This window comes from Scatophagus argus, chromosome 7, assembly GCF_020382885.2.
Source record: "Scatophagus argus isolate fScaArg1 chromosome 7, fScaArg1.pri, whole genome shotgun sequence".
Lineage (NCBI taxonomy): Eukaryota > Metazoa > Chordata > Actinopteri > Scatophagidae > Scatophagus > Scatophagus argus.
The window spans coordinates 14,208,708-14,222,819 of NC_058499.1; the positions used below are offsets into that span (position 1 = coordinate 14,208,708).

At 39.4% G+C, this 14,112-nt stretch overlaps 1 protein-coding gene across 11 annotated transcripts in view; it reads right to left on the minus strand.

Annotated features, from left to right (window-relative positions):
* Window positions 1-12,995, minus strand: part of shank3a (SH3 and multiple ankyrin repeat domains 3a) — a 156,544-nt gene extending 143,549 nt beyond the window's left edge. For 2 of the 11 annotated variants that reach the window (XR_006843901.1, XM_046395047.1), the window contains exons 1-3: window positions 12,731-12,993; window positions 12,475-12,585; window positions 8,599-8,736 (exon numbers count right to left, since the gene is read on the minus strand). The gene's annotated coding sequence lies outside the window, so the exon portion shown is untranslated. Of the gene's footprint in view, window positions 1-8,598; window positions 8,737-12,474; window positions 12,586-12,730 lie in introns of all 11 variants that reach the window. The other 9 variants (XM_046395038.1, XM_046395046.1, XM_046395045.1 and 6 more) reach the window with 8 other exon arrangements.
* Between the last annotated feature and the right edge of the window lie 1,117 nt (window positions 12,996-14,112).

Below are 14,112 nucleotides of genomic sequence, written 5' to 3' on the forward strand. Positions count from 1 at the left end.
ACTCGAGTGATGAATATGATCAACTTCAAATTCATAAACTAACATGCCTGAAACCCTGCAAAGCATCTCGTGCTCCCATTGGTTGACTGGTGGAAAACAATTAATTTGCATACAAATAGATGCCAGAGACATCACGGGGAGGTAAAATGAGGAAGTGAATTACACTGTGCCACGCCGTGTTGATTGGTGTATGAAAAAAAAAAAATGGAATAGTATCTAATGTGAGCCTCTTCAGGGTTATGCAAACAAGATGCGGTATTTATGTGCTCAAGATTTTAAGTCTTCATTAAAGGAGATGGCAAAACAATGGTGCACAGATGGTATGAAGACATCATTTGAAAGTGACAGCCTTGCAGTGCATCCGGAGTTTGCTCATGGATGAAGCCTCAATCTCTCTTTAATTGTGTGGCTTTGTGTATCGATGACTTACCAGTATAAACACTCTTTGAAACACCTGCTTACTGCCATTATGCATTTCACTGTATAGCAAAAAACAGAGACATCTAAATATTTCCGTGCACCCTGTTCAGCTGAATAATGACATTAAAAGGTAATGGCACCAGTCGTAAAAAGCTTGAACAGAACAAAAACCCATGACTGATTTACTTTTGGGCTTTAATGGCAATAGTTTTTAGATTGTTAAAAGCCACCAGAATCAATATTTTTATTTGTTTAAGATATACAAGACTCATAGACTTTTAACCACTGTTTCATCTTGTTCTTCCATCCTTGAACTTGTTGATTTGCTCAGTTTTTATTCTTTTCAGCTTCATAGTGCATTAAGGAAAAGTGTCCTGAACCTGCATTTCCAGTATATGCATTAGCAAAATTCTCTTCTGAGAAGCATCATTGATGCCGAAAAGCTATTTCCGTCCTCTGCCACTGCACGCCAATGTTTCCCAGAGCAGAGAGTGTGTCAAAGGATGGACCAGGAAGTTAACTCACAGGCTTTTCTCATTTCTTAGCTCCCCACTGATGCTCCATTTCTTCCAAATTTATAGGGTGATTTTGTTTGATTTTGAGGTTTTTTTGCATTCTTACTCTCACAATTAGAAACAATACTTTGAATTAGGACTAGTCACTACCACTGGAGTCACACAGGTAGCTGGTGGTATACATGAGGGATCCTCACAATGAAAATGAAGGTCAACAATCCAAAATTATTAATTTTCAGTTAAGAATCTACTAGTGAAATGAACAACACCAACAGAATATTTGACAGGTAACCAGGACAAACAAGGACAAGTTAACTGTTTGATGTCAACCTTTCAAAAAAGCCAACACTGTAGGTGTTTAAACAATTTGTTAACCAATCCATTGACAGGAAACTAATTTGCTGATAAATCAAAGTCTTTATCAAGCAACATCACAGTGTTACTACTGAAATGAATATTTTCAGGTGAGATAATGAAAAGATTTCCCTTCCACAAACGTGGAAGCTTTTCTGTGTTTAATAGCAGTTTTTACAGCTCGTGTTTTCAACATGCACAGCTATAATTACAGTAAAGAAATCTGCTGAATTCTGTTTACATAATAACTCCCATTCCCGTTCTCCTGATATTATCACAGCTTGTGACAACACGTCATCTGCTCTCTAACTTTCTGTGTCTCCTCTCTCTCCAGCATTTGTATGTCCAATAAGTAGTCCCTAGTTCATGCAACTGCACTGAGCCTTAGTTGTTAGTACCACCTAACAACTAAGGTAACACTGAGACGAGATTTGGTGCCATCACTCTCTTCATAAACCATGTCTGTAGGCCACAAAAAGTGACTGTATTGGGAATCAAGTAGAAGATCTTTGGGGCTAATCAGATAATTCCTGAGGTGAGTATGCCACTGTATTACGTCACATCAGACACATACAAGCACACACATTCAGCCATAAACATACTGTGCATCTACCTGCATCTGCTTGCATGGCTTACTCTGAAACTCCACTTTTACCAGTGCTGTAATTATTCAGTAAAAATCTGAAAATAATTCTGTGCTGCTCTTTTTCCCCCCTCACAAAATCTATCCCCACCTCCACATCTCTCTTTTCTTTTTCTCATCCCCTCCCCATACCCAAATTCATCTGTTGTCGATGTGTCGTGACTCTCTGCCAAGTGCAGTAATTACAGTACAGCAGTAGGAGCTGAGCAATAGAGAGAGAAGCGGCATATCAAACATGACTGCGCAGGGCAACGGCTGTAAAAACTCATTCTCAGAACCACAGGCTGCCGCAGAGCACCAGACCAACGACCGTTACTGTCTTCATTTCACCTTATGCATTTACTTATCTCATAAATATCATACAGCCACTGAATATTGCATTTGTGTAAAAAATTGTCAAAGGTTTAATCACTGACCAGAACGATCACACACCACACATCTGTTGATGCAGATGTAGCTCACTGATAAAAAGATGAGCACTATGAGACATTTAGTGATCCCTCCTACATGCCCAATTCATGTCTAAAATGCTGAGATCTCACACACTGACCCTCTCTCTCTCTCTCTAACACACACACACACACACACACACACACACACACTTGTTGATGTATTGCCTATTACACTGCAATGACAGTACTGGCAGTGGGCCCAGAGCAGTGGATGGTTTATGATGTTGCGAATAATAGGCACGGTTAAAAATAACTTTATTATCAAGCGCACCTCAGAGACAATAGTGACGTAGGGGGACATCATGATGTTACATGCTTTAAGAAAAACAACAACCAAACAACTTCAAACACACCGAGTTTGTGTAGTGTCCGTATTAAAAAAATTACATGTATAAATGAGGGTAATGAGGCCAATGGGCAATTTATACCTTTAGGAATAAAGATCATTTACTGGTTATCCCAGTGGTCACTCACTAATGGATTGCCGTTCACTGGCTGCCCTTTGGCTACACAACACCAGGTTAACAAAAGAGAGTTATTTCTAGGCAGGACTCATCGTCAGTGGCTAAAAAAGAGGCTGAAATGGGAGGGCTTTGCAGGGGTGGTTTATTCAGTAATAATTACAGCACAAATACATGTTTTTGGGTTATACTGGAGACATTAATGCCAAGACTTCGATTATGTCGTGTGTGTACACTGACATTTTATATATTTTGCTCATGCTGATTATTACTTCAAGGTAAGGGAGGTATAATAAAGACTGTACTGTACTGTATGTTACTCATATTCCTATTCTTCATACATATCATATCAAGGACATGTCAAGGATAAATGACAAATATCAGAGAAATATACATTATGCCCTGAAACCAAAAAACAACACCTACACACACTCACACATGGATCTGCACTAATCAATAGCCTCTGGAGAGCCTTTTACTGCTTCACAAAGCACACCCACGACTTGGAAAAGGAAAAAAACTATAGGACGGAAGGACTGTACAATAGATAAAAGTGAATGTGCAATGCAAAAAAGAGCAAATCACAGCTGAAGGCTGACCTTGCTATGTAGTTGGCCTGACCACTGAGCGAAGTGTTTACCACATAAAACATCTGAGCATCTTCAAAGAACACAGAACAGCCAATTCTTGTTGCAAATGCAGGGGTAGTTTTGAGTGTCTGAATTCATGTGTCCTGAATTCCACTGGGTTAAAACATTAGTCTGTGCAACTGTGAGGCCGACGTCACAGTGAACATGAAAACAGTGTGAATGCTTGACACTTCTGTGTTGGACAGACAACTCCTTGCTGCACTCTACCCGAGGTGAATACTGTTGTGCTCAATCTGTATCGAATTCGAGCAATGTGAACTGTTGGCTGCTTTTAAGTTGCCAGCACAGGCTTGTGGAAAGAAATCACTTTATAGTCATGCGACCACAAAAACAAACGAACACACAAACTGTCCCCATGTGTGACAGTGAGCTCAGTCATTTCACACAAACCTCTTTTAGATGTGTTCATACAGTTTGAATTTGGTTGGTGTACTAAATTAACTGACATGTAGTTCACTAGAATGCAACTCATTAAGCCTGTATGGGATAATGCATTTCCATTTTTGATCCAAACGCACGCACGCACACACACACACACACACCTGCACATCTCTCTCTCCTCCAGTGTTCAACTTCATCCACTCTCTTCTAACCACTTACACACAGCACTTAGTCTACTTTCTGTCAAATATCTTTGGAATACAAATTTGCAAGCTAGAGGGGTCTTTACGTTAACCCACAAGAGGTCAAGAACTTTTGATTCACAGTTGGGCTCAACTCCTTAAGAGGTTGAGCCTATGCTAAATGAATAGTGAGCAATGAGTGGCCTTGCCAGTCTTGGGATTGACCTTATATACGGTACATTGTAATATAGGCAGGATTGATTCCCTTATCTGGATAATTAACAGACCTCCTCTGAGGTCATCCTCCTGAATATGCAGAAACAAAGACAGAAGTAGCCATAGAAAGAGCTATCTTTTTAGGGGTGTAATGGTATGCATATTTGCCAATATCAAAACATGAATTTTGTACTGTACAGTCCTAATGGACAGACACACACATACACACTTGTTTAAGGTGAAGTTCATCCTGAGTTCAAAATCTCCAGATGGACAATTAAGATTAAATGATTAAATGCTGGTAGCAAAGCTTGCACAGCAGTGATGCAGCAAGAATTCAGTAAATCAAGTAGGTTCAGCTAAACCTGTTATCACCAATGCAACAAAGTGCTGATTCCCTCAAGAGTTGGTCCTAAAGCTACAGGAAAATACTCATCAGGCTAAACAAACAGTACAGTCACAAAAAATGTTAAATTCATAGAGTGTTGAAATAATTCCATGTTCAAAAGAAGCTAAAATTGGTTTGCACCATAGTGTAGCTGTTAGGGAAAAATGTATGCCTTCAGCCTGCTAAAGGCTTTTGAAGATGCCTTTCTGCCAGACACAGACAGCTGCAATAGCTTTCCCTTTGGCACTGTCTCACACACACACAAATTCTACACTCAAACACACATATACATGCAAACCACACTAAACCCACAAACAGCCCACATAGGTGTATGAGAGAAACGAATTAGTAAAAAATATAATAAAATTCATCGGAGCATCTCCTATCATCTCTCGCTTGGTGGTGCCAATAACCTTATCCAATGGTAATTACATGTTGCTTTCTTAAACTTGAGGGGACATTCACTCTGTGTCTGTGTGTATGTAAATATTTTCGTGAGTGTGTGCATAAAGTCCTTTAATAAAATCACTTATTGTAGCTGTATTGTAACCTCCTCTTTAAAGTTACTTGAAAAGGAGACCAAAATATTTTCCCTCCTTGTCATCAGTCCTCAAACTGCTCCGCTGACTGCAACAGGACCATCTGCTTGTATGGAAAGGGAGCGTCGAGATCTGCTTCTGGACAAAACTTGCTTGTGTGTATTCGCATTCTCTTAGCATTATGGCTATTCTTTCGAATATGAACTCCCATAGATTTAAACATTACAATACACAAAATACATTCTGCAATGCTAAACTGCAAGAAAAGTCCCAGATTGGTGTGACAGATTTTGTGTATAAATGTTCTTTAGTGGAATAACTTCTAAGCCTTGAAAGGCTTAGAGGGAGCAGAACGAGGGAAAGAGAGGAGGATCAGTTATGAGAGAGGAAAAATTAAGCAGCAGAAAAATCAACTGAGCAAGATTTCCCAAACACTGCCTTTGTTTTAACAAGAACCTGGATATATGATATGTATCACAACACAGGGGCTATGATTTCATATAGCAATATATTGCAGTACGGTAAGCAATGCAATATAACGTTGGTGTTCTTAACATGAGCAATATGCACTTCTTCCCCAGTTGATGTCGTTACATGCAGTGGAAAAGTCAAAAGCTTCCGCATAACTTACGGCATTGCTACCCATCAGCTGAGGGCTTAAACACAACACAAAATGAACCACAGCCACAGACCTTGACATGTAAATAATTTAAAAATCACTAGTGATTTTGAGAATTGACTCAGTATCACAACACAAAATATTCTGATATTCCGGTGTACTGATATTTCCTTACACACATACTCAGGATTAAATCGTTACTATTAAAACAAACTTTTTACTCGTCGTGTACTGCTGTTATTTGTGTGGTTATCAGGGTGCTGCTGTAAAAGACAGCTTGCTTTCTATGGCCTTCCCTGGTTAAATAAAGGAAAAGATCTGCTGGCCAGACAGTACAAACAAAGAACATATACAGACAGATATTACTTCATGACCTCTGTGTTATTTATTGGCAGTCATACCAGCAACTCCATTATATAATATCCAAGTTATTTCAGAGTGTTAAGGTTTAATTGTGTCAGATCAGTTTGATGCAATGCAGGGCTTGGATGAAAACTAATGCATCTCGTAAACAGTGCGCTGGTGTAATCCTCACAGCCCCTTTGGGACAACACAGACCCCAACTGACACTCATATACACAGACCAAGTGTTGAGGCATTTGTTAATCTTGTAAACATCCTTTCACTGATCTCTCATTAATTCAGCCTAGAGGATGGCAGGGAGAGAGAGAGATAAAGGAGGAGAGAGAGAGAGTTCAATTAGCTGCCAGTGTAAAGGTAGCGCTTTCCCCTCTTTTACCAAAGTGGTAATGCAAATTGTGCTAATCTCTTCTCTCAAAGGCTGCTGTTGGAGCAGTTTACAAGGCAAGGGCCTGAACTGCATCTGCATTTTATAATTATTATTTAAAGCATTGTGTGCATCCATGTGTTTGTGACCTCTTCTTGTGAGCAGGTGAACAGATATGCAGATACACATGAATGGCCTGTAGGATGTAAGCAGCCCTTTAAAAAAAAAAAAAAAAAGAACAATCATTTAAGAGATTTATTAGACTTCACTATTTTTTGCATAGAAGCCTGGCAGTGATTTCAGTGCACTGACATCAGCAGACGATCCTGTCAGACAACTCGCTACCAAAACCACAGAGGTTGAAGGAATTACACAAAAATGTAATGTCATGGGAGCAAAGGCAAAATGAAACAACACTAAGTTGTCGTGAATTGCATAGGTAGCATACAAACTCAAAGCTTCCACAAATACACTACATGGTCAAAAGTATTGGGCCACCTGACCATTACACCAGCTGTGACTTTCATCACATTGCATTCTAAATACATAGACAGCTTTGCAGCTATAGTAGCTTCCACTCTTCTACCAAATCTTGGTATGCTGAAGCATTAAGATTTCCCTTCGCTGGAAGTAAGAGACTTAGCCCAAGCCTCAAAAACAGCCCCATACTACACCTGAATTCAACAACTTTTTTGCCTTTCATGTTCATCTCAAGGATTTGGTATGCTTCGGAGGCAATAAATAAACATATTATTCATATATGTATACCATACAAAGGTGTACAGGAAACAGGGTGGGATGAAGGTGCATCTGCAGGCCGCTCTGGCAAAAAGACCACCCAAATCAAAGCAGACACTGAGACAGATGGTGATTTTACACCAGCACGGGAAAAGAAATGGCTCTTTAACATCAAACCTTAGCACATTACTTTGAAACCAGCTGGCCAGACAAAAAGCAATCGTGAGCCTGGAGAAGCAGCGAGACCCTTAAGCAGAGGTGATGGAGAAACGGTGAACCAGGCGAGACAGAGTGCAGCCCTTCCACACTACTTTCTAAGATGTCCGCATAATTATGATTCAGTTGTCACGTTTTGGAAGATCGTGACTAAGGCAAATGGTAAAAAGCAGAAAGACAGAAGGGGAGAGAGAGAGAGAGCGAAGTGGGCAAACACACATTTAAGCCCCAACTCTAAGTGGGTATTAATCCATTTAACTAATTCTTAACTTGAAACTAAGCCTGTAAATCCAACAAAGGAAATAACAGTCCATTAAAATATTTAAGTCCTCCACTCTCTCTTTGTCGCTCTCCACTCTTTGTGCCTCTATAGGCCCTTTACACTGTACTCTATCTTATCTGCACATGCACTTGCTCCTCACTCTCTACATCCAGAAACTGAAGTGATTTTGCATAATTATTGGGTCTAAATGTCAGCTGATAGTGGGACGCTGAACAGCACTAAGATTGCAGATGGTGAGTCTGATCAAGACGTCCTGGTTGATGCCTTGGGGCAATGGCTGTCATAGTTCAAGCAGATGTGTGCCCCCTCTGCTCATGATACAGAATTCCAAATTAGGGGTTTTATGATTTAGATGAATATCAAAGAAAAGACATTTTGTAAAAACATTTTAATATATTCTAGCGTTGGAAAGTCTGATTTCATACGTCATTTCTAAAATATAAATTCATATTCGAAAGTGTGATTACCAGAGAGGATATGAAGAGCATGTGTCAAATACAGCCAACATAAGTGAAAGGGACAGAAGAATTTATTGTTCTCTACTTTGTACATGCCATGACTTTACTGTGATTAAACAAGTTCACATCCAGACAACTGATGCAAAAACACTCATTGTGTATTTGATTCATAAAACTTTAAATACTTGATTAAAAGTTATGTGACAGTTGGTTAAAGATTTAGTTATTGAGTTTACATTTTAATTTCCCATGTCAGTGCAGATTAATGCACTCTAAACATGCCTTTAATGTAGTAAAATGCAACTCCATTCTCGAGGTCTGAGTGATATTCAGCTGTGTTAATGAGCTCTTCTCACCTCATTTTCATAATGTCGTCTGCCAGGAGGAGCAGATAGGTGGTGTTGCCTCAGGTAAAGGCCCTCATCAACAACTATGCGTTACTTTTGCCTCGGAGCTCCACAAAGCCAACAAGGAATGGTCTGGTCTGTAAACTACTAGAAAAAGAGCAAAGATATGCCTTAGCTATTACACTTAACCAAAAAGTTTTGGGCACTCTTAAATGTTAATCAAAATCAATATGGCAGTATACAAATTTGCTTTTGAAATGCAAATTAATCAGCTGAGACACTCAAATTTTTCATGCCAATTTAAAAGAAGACGTTTGTAATTTGCCTTTAAAGACATTTAGGAGCAGCATGACACCACTGCTGAATTACTGCTTTCACCAATGTCTATCAAATTTATGTCCACTGATATTAACTTTAACGGTCAATGTGACAAACAGAGCAAGAAGACTGCGAGTCACACAACAGTTGCTTCTCGTTGCTTCACTAATACAGCAGTACATAAGCAGTCTGTCTTTCAAGGTCTTCCCAGGGCCTCTCAATTATTGAATGAAATCTGCCTCAGAAATTATTAATAAATTTAAATAAAAACAGAAAAATTCTGAATACTATATTCCCAATGTGCCAGATGTTACAAGCAGAAACAAAACTATGGACCACCGTGTAGATGAATGCAATTTACTTCATTTCCCAACTCCAACCCTGGTCACCCTGTAAAGGAAGAGACCTTAACATCTTTTAGCCTCCATCTCATTAGGTCTCCCTGTCTACCAGCCAAAAAATAGAAAAGCAACATAAAACAGACTTGGCGAAAAAAGAATATATATTTCGTCATATATATTTAAAAAGAGATGGTTTCAAAATAAAAAAAAATAAAAAAAAAGTGCCCCATGTGAAAGGATCCTTATGACAATCACTGGTGATATGGAGCCATCCATTTAAACAATGCAACAACAATTCATGTTTTCATCTTCCATCATCATTAATCTTTAAAGCACTTACTTTCAGTGCCAGTTTCCATTGCATATGGGAAGATACCACCTGTACAATAAATGAAGCCTAACGTTTTGTCCAAACTGTCTCTGTTTAAATCCTATTCTGTGAGGCTTCAGTCTGTCTTGAATGTTGTCGGAACATCTGAGAGAGATTTTTTTTTTCCACTGATAATTTTGCCATCGTTTTTATAGCAATAATAAGGAATCTAATAAGGAATCATTATTTGAGCAGAGATTTTCTGTTCGATCGACAAACCTGCACTGTGTGAAACATGAATGAGCTGTGCGTGAGTCATCAATTGTGACCAATAGCCAATCACAGATCAGCACTGTCTTCCACCCCCGTCCACCCCTTCTGTGCACTTCATTCACCATCATTACACTTAAAAAAAAAAAACCCTGCACCAATGCAAGCATCTAATGACCCAAAGATCAACAAAATCTTTCTTCAAAGACATACCGTGAAGCGTGCTCTGTCCTGCTCCCTGAATGAACAGGCAGGGAACTCAGTGCTCCGAGTTAATGAGCAGAAAGACTAAACCCGTCCATGTGCACTGTCTACTGTGAGGACACAGGATCTGGAGACAGGCCCACAACACTGAAAAGTGTCAGAGGTAATAGGATCACGGCTGTCCATCTGGCCTCATCCCAACACACGCCACAAGCTATAAATAACCCCTTGATAGCGAATACTGTTGATTTACTAATTCTGTCCCTACTCAGAGGAAATTTAGTGTTCTCAAGTAATCAAAGGAAAACAAATGGTTATGACTTATTTTAATGTGAACTTGGAAACATTTTGAATCCTTTTAGTTTAATAATTTAATGATTTATTCAGAAAAAAAACTACAACAACTATAATCTTTTTTGAATGCCCTGTCTAATATTTTTACAGAAATAAGAGTGCAATTTACTACTTTCTACTGCCAAGTGATTCATCACAACAGTGACTCAGTGAGGCTTTCATTTTTGCTGATCTAAAAACCAACAACCAATGAGGGGGTAGAAGTGCGCTCTGGTCGCAGGAAATGTTAAGACACTCTTACTCACACATCAGAATGCTTTACGTCTGTTGCACAAATGACAAAAACACTGAAAACATTTGAGTGTTCAACTGAGCTGCACTTACAGCAGCTGTCAGCAGTGTCTGCCGAAACACTGAAACCTCTTCACGAAACCAGAAGGATGAACCAGGTTTTGATGTTAAGTTAATAAAAAACTAAATGTCATTTTTAATCTTGCCTAATCTGCACTATACGCACTTGTAGTTTTTCCCAAATCCCGTGACACCAACTAATCTCTATGGCATTGTGTACAATACTGGCCAATCAAAAGCCTATTGAAAGAAATCATAAAGGTCTGTGACCTCGGGTTGTCATGAAAGCCAATGTTTCGGTACCAATTGAAAAAATTCTGAAAAACTCACGATATTCGTTTGTCTACAGTACCTGAGGGGTACAGTTCTTATAAAGCTGATGGGGGCAGCAGACAGGCTTTCAAGTGTTCTAGTCTGCTATTAAAGGCCAAATGATACAGAAGTTCAAGATTATTCATGCATTCTCCTAAATTCTACATTAAACCCACTATATTATTTCTTTATTTTTAAAAAACATCAGTTTGTCGCTGTAACTGTGTGTTGCCTCCACGTCTAAAGTGCATTTTACCTGCCAACATTCAGCAGCTGCTTGAACACAGTGTCACCATTTACACAAAACTTAATGTTTGCAGGTAAAGTCCTCAGACTCCATTAAATAAAAGTGCAGGAGAAACATTATCTTTGCAAAATTATAATTATATGAGCCTTCTTGTAAATTCTAAAAAGTTACTTTTTGTGTAAAAAAAAAAACTAAAAAAATAAAAAATGTATCCATCTGTCATGAAGGTGTACATGTTTATTTGCATATGGAGCACGAAGTGAGATTCAATCATAAGTGGCCAGTCAAGAGGCATGTGAGCTGAGGAGTGTGAACTGACAGACTCATAGCTGCTCCCTTGCGACTGGATCACCCAGGACAGATGCTAATGTCAGGTTAGAACAGGCTCACTTTTTGTGCAAGGAGCATGCAGAGTTATATAACGCTCATGTTCATGACATCTGTCATTGCAGATGTCACGAGCGTCCATACAAATGAGAAGAATCTCAAATGTCAAAGCGCTCTCCTTTTACCAGCTGCATGCACGCATCCTCTCGCTGTCATCCCCAACGCCAGCCGCTCACCACAGACACACTGTGATCTGCTTCAAATCAAATTAAGCCTTAAGCAAGTGACAGCGCCCCTGATCCCCTCAGTCCATCACCTGTTTGAAGTCTATAAGTAAGACAAGACTGGCTAGAGAGGAAGTGAAACAATGAGAAAGACAGAGAGTACTGCTGTGAGATGCAGTTGATCTGCAATGCAACCAGAGCCTTTGGTGTCTGCATGTCAAATGCCAGTGCTCTCCATAGGAATACGATAACGAGGCCTGCGCACAGAGGGAATGCCAAATGAGATATTAAACACAGAGGAGAGCTCAGAAACACGGAGCACAGCACTGAGCCATTTAATAAGACATGGATGGAAAGACTGCCTGCCTACATTGTGCTTCAATACTCTTCCTCATCTTGGCTGACAACAGAGAAGGTGGCACATGATGTAACATTTGAATACCATGAAATGTAATTCTCTTAGTATTTTGTGCAATAATCCTATGATGTTCAGTCCTCAGCAAAAGCACATTTGGTACTGAGTGGGACACATGGTCTAAAGATTCCATTAAAACTGAAAACCTAAAACCCTTGATTTTGTTATAATGACTTACGGTGCCATCAAGTTTGCTGCTAGCACACAATTTGTCTTGAAACTCAAATGTGGAATGTAATCTGAGATAATTCGATGCATGTTGTCGTTTTTACCTGATAGATAGTAATGGAGGACTTTCACTTGCATGAGTCACAGCGAAGAATCCACAGGTGTAACTAATAACTTTAATTATGGTCCTGCCCCGAGCTGCCAGTTGGCTTTGCCTGTAAACCAGCATGCACAATAACAGGAAAATTGCGATGCTACACCTGCAGCCAGTCATTAACGATTTCAGGGCTTTTTCAAACAATTTACGTTAATAAGGTAACGTTATCCTGCCTCTGCAAAAGACAAAGAGAACAGCTTTACCTGAGAAAAGTATGCAAAAGTAGGCAACCGTTGCTATCATCGGACACGAGTCTCTCTGGAGATGGACGACATGAGTTAACAAGCGATCACCCACTCCAAAATAAAAGCATCTCAGGCCAATTTCATTTAAGATATTCATGCAAGATGAAATGGTCACTTTAATTTTGAAAACGTGCCGCTCAGCGGTAGTTGTATTAATGGTAAAATAAATGCTATTTTACGGCAGAACATCCAATAGCATTTTAAACAACATGGTGCGACCAACTTTACGGCAATAGTTTATGAAAGTCCTTCCTGCCCCTGCGCTTGAAGCAAGGTCGATGAAGAAATAGGTTTGACCCACGCAGAGACAGGACTGCAAAACCAAACATCGTCAAACATTGAGATGATTCGGAAAACCAAGTCCATGCCTGACATCAGTGGTTGCTCTCACTAATGCTTATTTGAAAATATAAGAATAAATCCCTGCAGCCAGATTCCTAAATCTTGCAGAAAATCTTCCCAGATGCGTATGTTTAAATTTTTATGTGATTTTATTTACTTGTAGCTGCCTCAGTTAAATGATGTACAGTATAAGTATGCCTATTCTAGAATGAGGCATTTCTTTCGCCAAATATTCTTTCATAATAGTGCTGAAAAGTTTAGATGCAACAACAAATATCTTCTCACACATAAAGTAAGCTATCTGCTCCATCTCATCTCATCCTGGTGGTATTAGGAGTCCAAAATCTATAATAGCAGCATCGATGTATTTGACAAAAAAAGTTAGGAAATAAATTCCTTGTTACCTCTCCTTTTTGCTTTGGTTGTGGGAACTTTGCAAAGATTCATAACTATTATCTTTGTCTTGGGAAGTGAAATAAGTGTCTGTATACAGGACAGCCACCAGCTCAACTCATTTATCTCATCCTCCCTCAACCCTCTACCATATGAAAGAGACAGACTTAGAGAAACACGAATGTACGAGCCCCCTAAGAATATTACTGAATGCATTATACTGTATCAAGCTGAGTGCTGGAGGGGAAAACAAACCAACAAAAAAGAGAGTCGAGTCTTTACAGAATAAATGAAAGAAGGGTTGGAAATTCTTCAGGATTCCATTTTCAAGGAAAGCCAACCTGTGTTTATGAAACATTACCTGTGACACATCTGAAATTGTGAATCATGGGTTACTGTGCATGAGTGTATGTTTGTGTGCATAGATGTGGAAGTGTGAATGTAGCACCGGGAGTGTGTGTTTGTGTGTGTCAAAAAGTGCATATTGTGAGTCTGAGAACAAGTGCAAGAGAACGCATGCTGGGCAGAAGATGTATTTCTGCATTTTAAATTGATCCCAAAGTCAGGTCACAGGTGTCACATGTGTACAGCTTTGTGTATCCACA